We start from the raw sequence: 13,482 nt of genomic DNA, 5'->3' as shown, positions 1-13,482 counted from the left end.
GTTTGCAGTTATTTTAGTTATTGTTACTTTGTAATAGTTCTAAAAGTCCTAGACAAATATTTTCATTTCTTGATATGATTTTAAATTCATTTTAACATTTGTATCTGCTTTAGCTAAGCTCTCCAAGCCTATATTAGATATCCAAGTGCATAGTTGCATTGCATTTTTGCTGTTTAAAGTGGTCTAGCTGAGCCTTGATTTGATTAATGTGTATGTTAGGCTAGTTCAGGACTTGTTTGGATTAGGGCAGTTCCAAGCCAGTTGCTCTTTGCTGTGTTTAATTACTGTTGCGTTATCTCTGACCTTTGGAACTGTTACAGAAGTGGTACTTTTTCCATCCACCCTGTTGTGTTAAACACAGTGCATCTGTTGCCATCCCCTTATGATTTGACAGCTTATTCCCTCCCTCTCACCATTTATTGGTTGTTAATAAACACATACAAGGATCATTTCGCCAAGCCAAAAGACCTTTGATAAAAATGGCTTAATATTTAGCATACTGATACCGCTTGCACTGATTTTTTAGTATCAAGTTAGTGAATTTTTTTACTGTAATTTGCTGGTTCTTGCTGGTGGCAGAAGGCTTTCTGGACAGTTGTATTGTATTGAAATGTAAAGACTGTCAGATGTCCACCCAAACATTCTAAAACTGAGTTCTCTGCAGCTATAGTTGCCCCTCTCCCCCAAATCCTTCCTGACAGTATGATGGACCAGCATTTTTCTCATCTGTTCTAGCCAGCCTGATTGAGATGAATATCTTGAGACAGTGTTGATAATTGTTTAATGCCATCTGACTACAGCTTTTACTCACAACATAAGTGTGTGAGAGATATACATATGTAATATCTTTGGACGTAAAAATCTCTTTCCGTAAACTCTGAAACCAAAATAGTCAGCAGTACATCACACATCTCCAAGATGATGTTCATTGTGCATACAGCTGCAGTAATCACATATGGGTTCTCTGCCGTCAGGTGGTCCCTCGGTCGGACGAATTCCAAAGTCTAGGTCCGGCGTTGGTTGTTGCCGCTTTCTTTCCTGACGTCAGTGCGGCAGTGGTATACAAGACACAGCCGACGCCATTTTCTTCAGTCTTTTTTGCCGGTGCGGAGCAGAAGCAGTTCGCAAGTGCCGGTCGGCCAGCTCCTGAATTTACGAAAAATTGGAAACCGAAGTCTTCATTAAAGCTAAGTACCCCGTTGGGGAAACTTTTCTTGCCTCAGACCGATGTCAGAAAACATTAACAATTGTATTTCTTGTGGGAAGCAAATACCGCATAAGGATTTCCATTTCCTTTGCATACCTTGTTTAGGCCCAGACCACGACGTCTCGGGCTGTCGCTTTTGCGCGACTTTCAATAAACGCACTATTAAGTGTCGGGCGGAGTTCGCCCAACACTATTTTGGTACAGCCTTTGATTATAGTCGGAGACTCCGACTACCGTTTTGACCAAAAAACGCAAGGACAAGGACCGACATGATGCCAAAACCGGCTACACGTGGTCCGGTTCTCAGCGAGACGCCTATGCAGTCCCTGACTACCGACGACACGTCTTTGGCGGTGTCTTCTGTAACCGAGACTGCAGGTTCCTCGACCCAGACTACAACCACTGAAGCCACTGTGAGCATTGAGCCTCCTAATGTGGACAGGTCCACTTCCACCCATGGTGTCTTTAGACATTCATCTTCCTTTTCCATTAACACCTTTACTAAGTCCAAATCAGCCAGGCATCCCAAGAGGCCTGTTGCACAGGGCCCATCCCCAGGCCCCATGCCTAAAAAGCAGTTGCTTAAAATGGCTGAAGATTTAATTACTCTTATCAGGGGTTCCCAACCCCCTCCAGACAAGAGACCCAGAGTGGAGGAGGATTCTCCCTCTTCTGATCAGGGCTCCATTTTTTCGGAACATTCTGATGTAGAGGAGCACTCTTACTCCCCCATTTGAAGACTGACGCAGAGCAGTCCATTCCTTCAGTATCTCCTCCTGTGGATTTTTCTTTTGGGGAAACCTTGCACACCTTGAGGGAACACTTTCATTGGGAAGGCCAAGACTTTTCTGTTTCCAAGAAAAGACTTAGGGAATTTCTTTTATTACCTCAACACAGATCTCTGGCGATTCCTCCTGTCTTGGATGTACTTGATGATGTTTACTCGGAGGCTTGACTTAATCTGGATTCACTGCCTCCTGCCCCAGTCAAGCCTGATAGGTACTACAGGGTTCCTAACACTCACCAATTTCTTTACAAAAGCCATAATGCTGACCCAGAAACCATTTCTCAAGGCCCCAAGGGAATGAAGGCCTCTACTGCTAAGAATCCACTACCTTCAGAAAGAGAGTCAAGATCCCTCGAAAGGTGGGGAAAAAAGGTATATACCTTGGCCACCCTAGCTATGAGGGCCTTAAATTGTCAGTTTCATATGCTTAAATATTAGCAGTTTCTGTTATCACAGTTAAGAAATAAAATGTCTCAACCTGAACAATCAGATTTGAAGGAGTTGCAGGTGTGATACATAGTGCAGAGCAAGTGGGTAAACACACTTTACAATGTGGCTATGATGCCCTAGAGGCCTCAAGTAGAGCTGCTGTTACAGGATCAGTCATTCGTAGACATGCATGGCTTAGGGAACAAATCTTGCCTGATCATGTGAAAGCTAAACTATTAGATGCTTCTTTACAAAAGGATGTGCTATTTGGTACTAATGCTGAGGAGATACTACGGAAAAATGGAAGAAAAAGCCAAATCTATGCAAACAGTCAAAGCTTTTCTACAGGTTCAACCACCACGTTTTAGCAGAAATTGGCCTTCTAAAAACTGGTCCTTTCCAGCCACGGACAAGCCCCAAAGAGGTAGATAGACGCACAAGGGGCAGAGGGCAATCACAAGGATCATATAGAGGCAGGCAATGGCAATCTCCAGCTCCAAGAGGTGGTGAGGACAGTGCACAGTAATACAGGAAACAAACCCAATGACTTCCTCCTTTCCATGCAAAGCAAATACCAGCTGGCAGCACCCTTGGGAGGAAAGCTGGCATTATTTACAAGAAATTAGCATATGGTTTTGTTACTCCTACCATGGAAAATCTGTCCCTACAGGCATCAGATCCCACTCCACCAGGGCCACAGCTACCTCTACAGCCTTCCTCAGAGGAGTTTCTACCAAAGATATTTTGGAGGCAGCCACTTGGAGTTCTGTGCATACTTTCACAAAACACTACCACCTGCCTTATATTCCAAAACTAGAGCAGGCTTTGCCACTGCTGTGTTGCAGGGCATTCTGGCTCATCCCAGTTCCACCTAGTGCCTACCACCCTGTGCGTAGCTTTGGGATTCTACCCATATGTGATTACTGCAGCTGTATGCACGATGAACATAGTACAGTTTTGTACCTACCATAAATGTAGATGTTCGAGTGCTAATACAGCTGCAGTACAGGTTTCCCTCCCTCCTTCCCCTCTTGGTAAAGGCCTAGGGCCTAAACCCTCTTCATACAACCTGATGGGGTTATCCTTCTGTGGTATATTTGCTTGCAACTACTGATTTTTGATTATATTGCATTTCATGTATATAAATATAATTTATGTATTGCCTTCCTTCTGGGGGCACCTGACATCTGGGCCAAGAAAGACTGAAGAAAATGGCGTTGGCTGTGTCTTGTATATACCCCTGCCGCACTGACGTCAGGAAAGAAAGCGACAACTGACGCCAGACCTAGACTTTGGAATTCAGCCGACCGAGGGACTGCCTGACGGCAGAGAACCCATATGTGATTACTGCAGCTGTATTAGCACTCTAACATCTACATTTATGGTAGGTACAAAATTGTACTTCGTGTTTCACTGTTGCAGTTATTACATTTGGGTAATCTGCTGGCAGGTTGCCCTCAGTCGGCCTGAATATCAAAGTCTTGGGTCCTGTGTCGGTTGCGGTCTCCTTTTCCATGTCAGGTCGTCAGGGGTATAAAACATGCAGCCGACGCCATTTTATTCAGTCTTTTCTTGCTGCGTGGTGCCCGAAGGAGAAGCAGTTCGCAAGTGCCGGTTGGCAGACTCCTGAAATTTTCGCATTCGAGTTTCAGAACCGAAGTCTTCAATTAAAGTTAAGTACCCCGTTGGGGGAACTTTTTTTTTTTTCTTGCTCTTTACCGATGTCAGTAAAAGTTAATTGCATTACTTGTGGGGAAGCAAATACCTCCTAAGGATTTTCATTTGTACTGTATTCCTTGCCTAGGTCCAGGTCATAATGTGCCTTGCTGTCGGTTCTGTGCTAGATATAATCAACGGACTATTAAGTGTCAGTATATTTTTGCTTCAAAATATTTTGGATCCAGATTTAATTACCCTGAAATGTCGTCCGATAGCAATCCCACTACCTGAGTTCACAAAAAACGCAAAGAAAATGACAGACCATCTAGGTCCAAAACCGACTAAGCTTCTCCTAAGCCAGTCACCATGAGGCAGTTTCGCAGCCCCTCATACCTGCTACTTTTGAGTCGCAGGCCTCTACCAAGACCCATGCGGAGTTCGGTATGCCACGAGATTCTGAGTATTGAACCCACGGATGTCTCTCTCTGATGGGTCCAGAGCCGCTGAGCAGGCACTGGCTTCTGAGGGTGTTTTCAGGCCTCAACATTTCTATATAAAACCAATGCCAGCTTCAAAAGCAAAAACCGCTTCTAAGTCTAAAAAAAAATGACACGAGCCATGCGCTCAGGCCCCTATTCCTAAAAAACATTTGATCAAAATTACTCGGGACTTAATTACCTTGGTCAGGTGTTCCCAACCCCCCAGCTAAGAGGCCTAGGCAAGACACTGAGTATGAATCTTCAGATCAGGTTTCTATTTCTTCTGATCAGGAATTTTCTATACCACCCTATGAGGATTCAGATGCATAAGAATCCATCCCATCTGCATCTCCTCCTGAGGATTATTCCTTTGGCGAAACCTTGCATACTTTAAGGGAACATTTTCATTGGGAGAGTCAGGATTTCTCTCAATCAAAAAAGAGGCTTAGGGATTTTCTTCCTCAGCATAGGCCTTTGGCTATATCTCCTGTAATAGATGTTGTTTTTGGAATCAAGCATGGCTCCTGATTCCCTACCTCTGGCTCCTAGTAAGCCAGACAGATATTACAGGGTTCCTGACTCCCACAAATTTTTATTAAATCCTGCCGCTGATCCTGAAACTATCTCACAGGGTCCCAAAGGTGTAAAGGCCTCTACAGCCAGAAATCCTACCCCGTTTGATAGAGATTCCAGGGCGCTGGATAGATTGGGAAAGAAGATTTATACGCCTGCAACCTTGGCAATTAGGGCCTTAAACTGTCAGTTTCATGTGCTTAAATATCAACAGCATGTTATGGACTTGTTGAAACAGAAAACGATTATTTCTGATTGTGTGGAAAATAAAGAATTACAAGAATTATTGCATGCAGCAGAATAGGTTGGAAAGCATACTTTGCAATGTGGTTTTGATTCTTTGGAGGCCTCTTGCAGGGCCGCAGTTACTGGATCGGTGATTAGAAGGCATGCATGGCTCAAGGAGCAAAATCTGCCTGATCATGTTAAAGCTAAATTGTTGGATGCACCTTTAAAGCATGATACTCTGTTTGGTAATAAGGCAGAAGAGGTTTTAAAGAAAATGGAAGACTAAGCTAAATCTATGCAAACTGTAAAAGATTTCTTACAAGTGCAGCCACCCAGATTCAGTAGGCACTGGCCTACTAAAAATTGGTCTTTTCCGGTGTCCAACAGAGCCTCACAAGGCAAATTCAGGCGCTCAAAAGGCTTTAGATACCGATCACAGGGTTCTTACAGGCCAAAGCAATGGGGGTGCCTCTACCTCCAAATCTGGAGGATACAAAGTGCAACCTTTACAGTAAACAGTCTCAATGACTTCCCTCTACCATCTCCAAGCACTTAACTTTTGGCAGTCCCCTTGGGGGGAAAATTAGCACTTCATGCTCAAAATTGGCAGTTAATTACCCAGGACAAGTGGGTATTAAACATAGTATCCCAGGGGTACAGATTTCATTTCCATACTTTGCCAATTCCAAATGGTTGGCAAGATCTGCCACAAAATCAATGGGCAGAGGCTCAAACAAGTTACGTCCCTCATGGATATAGGGGCTATTCAACCAGTGCCACAACAGGAAAAAGGACAAGGTTTTTACTGGACTGTTCTGGTACCCAGAAAAGACCATGCCTGGCATCCAATACTGGAGTTATCTAATTTGAACACTTTCTTGGACATCCCAAATTTTAAAATGCTGACTTTAGAACAGTTACTGCCCATGCTGGGCAAGAATGCTTGGTTAGTGACTATAGACTTAGAGGCATACCTGCATATCCCAATAAGGGAATCATGCAGAAAATACCTCTGCTTCAAGGCAGGTTTTATGCGTTACCAATTCTCTGCACTGCCCTTTGTAAAGACCCTGGGTGCAGTAGATGAGCCAAAGTGCCTGGCACCAGTAATTGCATTTTGCAGACAAAGAAGCATACAAATCTATCCTTACTTGGACGACTGTCTCATTCAAGCAGAAAACCAGGACATTCTTCAACATCTGGCATTTGTAAAAAGGCTTCTAACATGCCTAGGGTACACAATAAACAAAAATAAATCACAATTAGTACCCTCTCAAAAAAATTACATTCCTGGGTGCAAGCTTAAATACAATTACCCAGATGGCTTACCTTACGCCAGACAAACAAAGGCAACTTACTATACTTTAAACAGATGGCAACAAAAACCCAGTTAACTGCAAGACAAATTCTGCAGGCTTTGGGGTTCATGGCATCCTGCATTCTATTAATTCCATGTGTAAGACTGCATATGAGGAAACTTCAATGGTTTCTAAAAAGTTTGAGTCAACATTGTCAGTCTGGAAGCAATGATTCCTCTCATCCCCTGCCTACAACAGGAGTTTCTTTGGTGGGCAGAGACATGTCACCAAAACAAGGGACGATTTTTCACTCTACCCCCTGCCATCCAGACCCTAACCACAGACGCATCAGACTATGCTTAGGGGCCCCACCTGGTGGGGGAGATGCTTTCAGGGCATATGGAACCCAAAACAAATGCATCTGCATATCAACCAGAAAGAGATGCTAGCTGTTGAGAATGCCCTGACAGCCTTCAAGGACTTATTTCATCCAGGACTACTACTGATAAAGACGGACAACACCACGGTTATGTGGTACATAAGCAGGGGGGTACACATTCCTACCCCCTTTGCAGACTAGCCATGGCATTGTGGGACACAGCCTTGACTTACCAAGTACATCTTCAAGCACAATTCCTGCCAGGAAAGCAAAATACTCTGGCAGGCGACCTAAGCAGAAGTCTTATGGATCCTCACTAGTGGAAACTGGATCCACAAGTCTTCAGCATGGTTCAAGTAAAACACCTTGGTAACACAGAAATGGGGGAGCCCAGACATAGATCTGTTTGCCTCTCCCCAAAGTTATCAACTGGACAAATTCTGCACAAGGACTTAACACAGACGAGCATGGAAAGTGGATGCCCTATCCTTCAGTTGGAAAAACCTGTCAGTATACGCCTTTCCTCCTGTGCCTCTTCTCCCCAAGGTCTTACTAAAGGTTAGACGGGAAAAACCGAAGATTATCTTAATTGCCTTGGACTGGCCACGCCAGCACTGGTACCCAATTCTAAGGAATATGTCTCAACTCCCTCCTTGGTACTTGCCTCAAATATCTCATCTGTCTCAGCAGAGCAGTCAAATTCTGCACACTCAGCTCCAAACTCTGAACCTGGCAGAGCATGGCTGATTATGTAATTATTCAAACAGCACCTCTCAGTAAATCTGTGATGGATGTCATTTTGGAAGCCAGAAGGCATAGTACTAGAAAATCGTATGCTGATAAATGGAAGAGATTCTGTGCTTGGAACCAAGCACAATGAACGGACACAGCAAAACCAAATATTCCACAGATTTTACAATACTTGACTAAGATGCTTGACAAGGGCTTATCTTTTGCTTCAGTAAAAATCCATGCCTCTGCCATCTCTGCTCATAACAGCACGGAGCCTCCCATCTTTTCTCATCCTCTGCTAAAACAGTATCTTAGAGGGGCCAAAAATGTAAGATCACCAACTCCTGCATGGGACCTCAATTTTGTGCTGGAAAAACTCACCCTGCCTCCTTTTGAACCAGCAGCTACTGCGGATATAAAGTTTTTATCTTGGAAAACAGCTTTCCTTTTCGCAATAACTTCAGCAAGAAGGGTTTCAGAACTGCAGGCCCTCATGGCTGTGGAGCCTTATTACATTTTACCTGGACAGGGTGTCCCTCAGGACCAATCCTTCCTTTATGCCTAAGGTGGTATCCAGTGTGGCTCTTAACCAAACTATTCACCTACCAACATTTTACCCAAATCTGCAGAACACGGGGGAGTGCATTCTGCATTTATTGGACTTAAAACAACTAAGATTCTACTTAAACAGGACCGAATCTCTAAGTCTGAGCAACTACTGGTGGCATTTGCTGCAGGATCAGAGGGGAAGGCTATATCAAAGCAGACTATTTCTAAGTGGATAAGCCACTGCATTTGTTTCTGCTACTTGCATCATGGTAAACCGGTGCCCAAGGGAATCTGGTCACATTCCACCAGGGTTGCCTCTACCTCAACAGCCTTTCTCAGAGGAGTTCCAACCAAAGACATTCTAGAAGCTGCTACTTGGAGCTCTTTTTTCATACTTTTACAAAGTGTTATCATTTGCCTCTCTAAGTCCAGGGCAGGCTTTGCCACTGCAGCTCTGCAGGTCCTTATAGCCGCTCCTAATGCTATTTAGTGCCATCCTCCCATCCATAGCTTTGGGATTCTACCCAAATGTAATGACTGCAACAGTGAATCACGAAGAGCATAGTACAGTTGTGTACCCTTACCATAAATGTAGATGTTGGAGTGTATTCACCCGCCATCCCCCTTTTTTTCTAGAACTTTCCTTCACTATATTCTAAAGACTTTGTGGTGTATTTGCTTTTCGATGAAGGTAAAGTTTATGTTGCTAATAGCACATTTACATATATATTGCTTTTTATTTTTATATATATATATATATATATATATATATATATAAATAAAATGCATATTTTTGCTCCCCATTTGTCTTGCACCTGACATCTGGGGCAAGAAAAACTGAATAAAATGGCGTCTGCTGCATGTTTTATACCCCTGATGACCTGATGTCATGGAAGAGGAGACAGCAACCGACGCAGGACCAAAGACTTAGTTATTCAGGCCGACCTGAGGGCAACCTGCAAACAGATTATCCAAATGTAATGACTGCAGCAGTGAATACACTCTAACATCTACATTTATGGTAAGTGTACACAACTGTACTGTTATCCTATTGCATATAATCCATTATATGCTGTGGTTCTATTGAAAACCTCAGACCTCCAAAACAGAAAATGGGCAAAAAGGGCACTCAGCATATTTATTCTCACTCGCTCCCCCAAAAGATAATCATTTGGAGGACTTTGAGGCTGACAGTGTACAGTGTGCACTGACTTTGTGCTACTTAATCCAGCCTCCCACAATGAAATGCCTGAAGACTTCAGATCTGTCTTGTAGAGGTGGGATACTGTTTTGGAGAGACATAGACTGCTGCCGTGGCTTGCATGAAGGTGTTCTATGTAAGCCACAGGATGAATGGATGAAATCTGTCAGTGTTGAACAGTCTTTTTTATGATGTCTCTAGTCTTCCGTTATGTATTGCAGAAACAAAATGTTGCCTTTCTTTAGCTGTCCAGGTTAAAAGGTAATTTCCAAATTAATTGCATGTGGAACAAGAGACCTTCAGTGTTGGAGGACCTTTTGATTCCTCTCTGCTTCTCATCTTTGAGACCTGGGCAGCCCCTGATAACATTTTCACTTCTGTGAAGGATTCTCGAGCTTTACATGTTTCTCTACCCGCATGCTAAGCAGTGTTTTCTCCAACCTTATTAAAGCAGTTATGAATAAAACATGTTGTAGCATTTTGTGTAATGGACTGTTTTGTGTTTGCTTGGGCTTGCGTATTTATTACATGGGGCAAGTGAAGGCTTTCTGTAATCACACTCAACTAAGTCTTGGAACTCACAGGTCTTTCAGAAAAGACTGTTGAGACTGGGTTGGCTTGCTGTGATGTCTGACAATTTCCATGCTCTCACCGTTGTATAGGTGTTTAACTCGCAGCAAGGTTATGGTTTCTGCTCACCCTTTTACAGGTCTTGAAATGGAGGAATATATTTTTTATTACTCTGGAATTCAAAATATTCAGTTTGCTTGATTTTCAGATGGGTCACACACCTGCTACTGCAGGGTGTTTGGGTTGGCAGTGATTACCTTTCAGATAATGTTGGGTTTAAGTAGGTTTCTCCAGTTAGCTATGGCTGGGGCTAATGCCATTAGCATTAGGCTTTCTTTAGCCCTTTTAATTTTGTAGGAATTTGCCATTTTGGCCAAAACCGTTTAAGGATGATGATCCTATTTGACTTTAGGTGACTAATTCCAGGGATTCCTTCGAATCTGCCTTGCAGTGGATGCAGTTCATGGAGTTATTTAAAATGGGCGAAGCCCTTTCTAACACCTGTTATGAAGGATATGATCCACTGGTATGAAGTCTTAAACTGTCTTGACTCATTGCTCCTGTTCTGAAAGAGTTCTAGAAGTCGGGTCTTGAACTCTGAGGATATAATGTGCTATCTCCTCTTGATGTCAACAGTGATTCTCTTGGTGTTGTCTGAACACCAAATAAGTCAGCTGTGGAGTTGTTGGGCTTCTGAGTTGCAAGTATGTTTAGAACCATCCAGTACTCGAGACCCACCAATATTTTGGTGGGCATCCTGGTCCTTTAGACAAGTTTTTTAAGTGCTTTACTGGTGGGGGATTGGTACCACATCTCACCTGTTCTGAGGGCTGTAATCATCCCACACAAAAATGGGAGGACAGTCTTCCTGCTTCTGAAAATGTTGGATCTGATGTCAGTCTTAATTCATTCTTGAACTGTTGGGTCTCTGTTCCATCCTCGGAACTGTCTCAGCCTTTTTATCAAACTCACACCAGCCAGAAACTCTCAAGCAAAGGCTTCCCATAGTGTTGCCCTTCCCTTCCATTCAGATCTCATTTGCCACGTAGAATTTCTGATGAGTCAGCCACGTTTTCAGTCAAGTGCTAACCTTTTCTTCATATTTATTATTACAATTTTTGTCTCAACTCTAAATTACTTAGTTGATTACTTTTAACTTATTGATTTGTCTGAGTGAGAATGCTGTTTGTTTAGTTTTCCCTTTCAGTGTTCACTCTCATACCATTGTTGGTATAGGCTCCTCCCTTCCTTCTTAACTTTGGTAATTCTGTCAATACCCTCGTTGGTATTCCCCTCACCCCCTTTGCAGATATTTTTCTTTAGTTACCATTGCTGGTACGACCCCTTAAAAATTTTTGTGTAGAGAGATTTATAGATATTTATAGATATTTGTGATACCTAAATGTCATATACCTCAAACAGGTTGTGCTTTGTGGATGGCAGGCCCTAACCAGAGGGCATTACTCTATTTTACTCCATTAAATAAATTGGATGGGAGACTGCTTCTCCATTCCTGTCTTAGAGCTTTAGGTTTAGAAAGTAAGCTGTTGATGTTTTTAGAAGTGGGGCATTGGGGAGATCAACCTGTTTGGTTCTCAAGGTGCCATGTCTTGGTGCAGTAAGGCAAGACCTGTGATACTGGACACTGTTCCAGTGGTGATACTGAAAGTGTCTGCATGTATTTCTTCTCTGCCTGATCCCATACATTGTCACAAACTTTGGGAGAAAAGACCAGTTTTATTTGTTACTGCCCCCCCCCCCCATTTCCTGTTGCCCAAGAAGGACATGGTTTTAGATACTCTTCATGTCTTGCACGAGGACTGAGACAAGTGGCTGCACTTCAAGGTGTGGTTTATGTGGACATGTTTGTTTTCAGGTTGACCATTGAGGTTTGAGAGGTTACTGAACTGCCTAGGAAGCTTTTCGCTTGGAAGACTTGTGTCCCCAGGTAAAGTGTTCTGAGCATCATTGAAGCAGTAGTACTAGTTTGTACTTTCCCCATTAAGTTGATGCTGATCATGTCTTGCCATTTAGGGCTTCATTTATTTCAGGAGTTAGATGAATATATTAACCTTTTTCTGTCCATTGGTGTTTTGCAGAGGATGGGATTGTGACCCAGAACTGCAGCTTTTGATGCACACTTGCACTCGAGTCAGAGAAAAAAAATGCCTTTTTGGGATCTCTACCTTAAAGTAGGCTTGCCATTCTGTTTGAGCCAGTCTGTTTATAAGTTTCTCTTGGAAAACTTTCCTTGAGCCAGTCGCCCCTTCCCACAAAATGTAAGCAATGCAGTCTTCTGTTGGGATTCTTACTAAAAGATGTGTCCCTGAAGATTAACTTTTTTCCATACAAAAGTGTTTTTTGAACTGTCCATTCACTACTCCATTTACCTTCCAGTTTCCCTTCGGGTGGAAGCAAGGGGGGGGGGGTAGGATGAAACTTAGTTTGCCTTCTGGACGACTGCTGTCTGTTCTTGGTTTACATGTAGCCTCACAAGTTCAGGTAGGCTGAACAGTTTTTTATATATTTTTCTTTTCCGGAGAAGGAGAGGTTTATGGTTGACACTTTACAAATGAATTGCTGGCATCACACAACTAATTTTTAAAACATTTACAGCTAAATGCAACTTCACTAGCTCTCTTGGCACTTCACTGCCTGCTGTAGGAACGTCTCCTTTATGGATGTCTGTACGGTTTGATGTGTACTGTCCCAGACATTTTCAACTGTTTTATCGAAGGTGGTATTTGCTTGCTATAACTGTACTTCGACTGTGCCATTTGAGCCTAGGTCTTTCACATATCCTCCATTGATTATTAGTTTGAGGCTCCTCCGAATTCGAAGTACTGGACAAGACTATTTTGAAAAAGGTGCAACTTATTCTTTGGGATGTCCATGGTGTGCAGGCAACACTATAGAAGGACACGGCAGAAGCACTCATTGTCGAGGTGAATATTTGCTGGAAAACTGTCAAAGCAATTACGTAGCCGATGCAGCACAAAATTCACTTGAGTAACAGATTCTGTTGTACAAATGCCAAACAAAGTAACAGATTTGAAGTAAGTTCTTACTGCTCTGTAATAAATGTGATGAGTCTCTGTATGGGATAAATACAGTTCTGCCATTTACCCTGCCATGCAACTGGTCCTTTGATCCAGCCTTTGTATTTGATGTCCTTGAAGGTCAGGTGGTTTGTGTAGATAATATCATCTGAACCAACAGGGTTGGGAACTTGGGTGCACATATGCAGTTCCTCCCACTCTTTTGAGTGGGAAATGTTACGGTAAATATACTACCTTTTTTTTTTCTAATATTACTCACTGATCTTGTCTGCTGACCATCTGAGCCTTTGTCCAAGATGCTTCATTCAGGTGCAGTTGTGGCGACTGTTACC

General features: G+C 42.9%; 1 protein-coding gene across 1 annotated transcript in view; it reads left to right on the top strand.

Moving 5' to 3' along the window:
• The window catches only part of IPO9 (importin 9), a 1,198,493-nt gene that overhangs the window by 307,940 nt on the left and 877,071 nt on the right, over positions 1-13,482 (top strand). The gene's annotated exons all lie outside the window — the stretch shown is intronic.

The sequence above is a fragment of the Protopterus annectens genome, chromosome 7.part0 (assembly GCF_019279795.1).
Source record: "Protopterus annectens isolate FY-2018-M chromosome 7.part0, PAN1.0, whole genome shotgun sequence".
Classification (NCBI taxonomy): Eukaryota; Metazoa; Chordata; order Ceratodontiformes; family Protopteridae; genus Protopterus; species Protopterus annectens.
The sequence above is the reverse complement of the archived record's forward strand: the minus strand, read 5'-3'. Positions and strand labels throughout refer to the sequence as shown.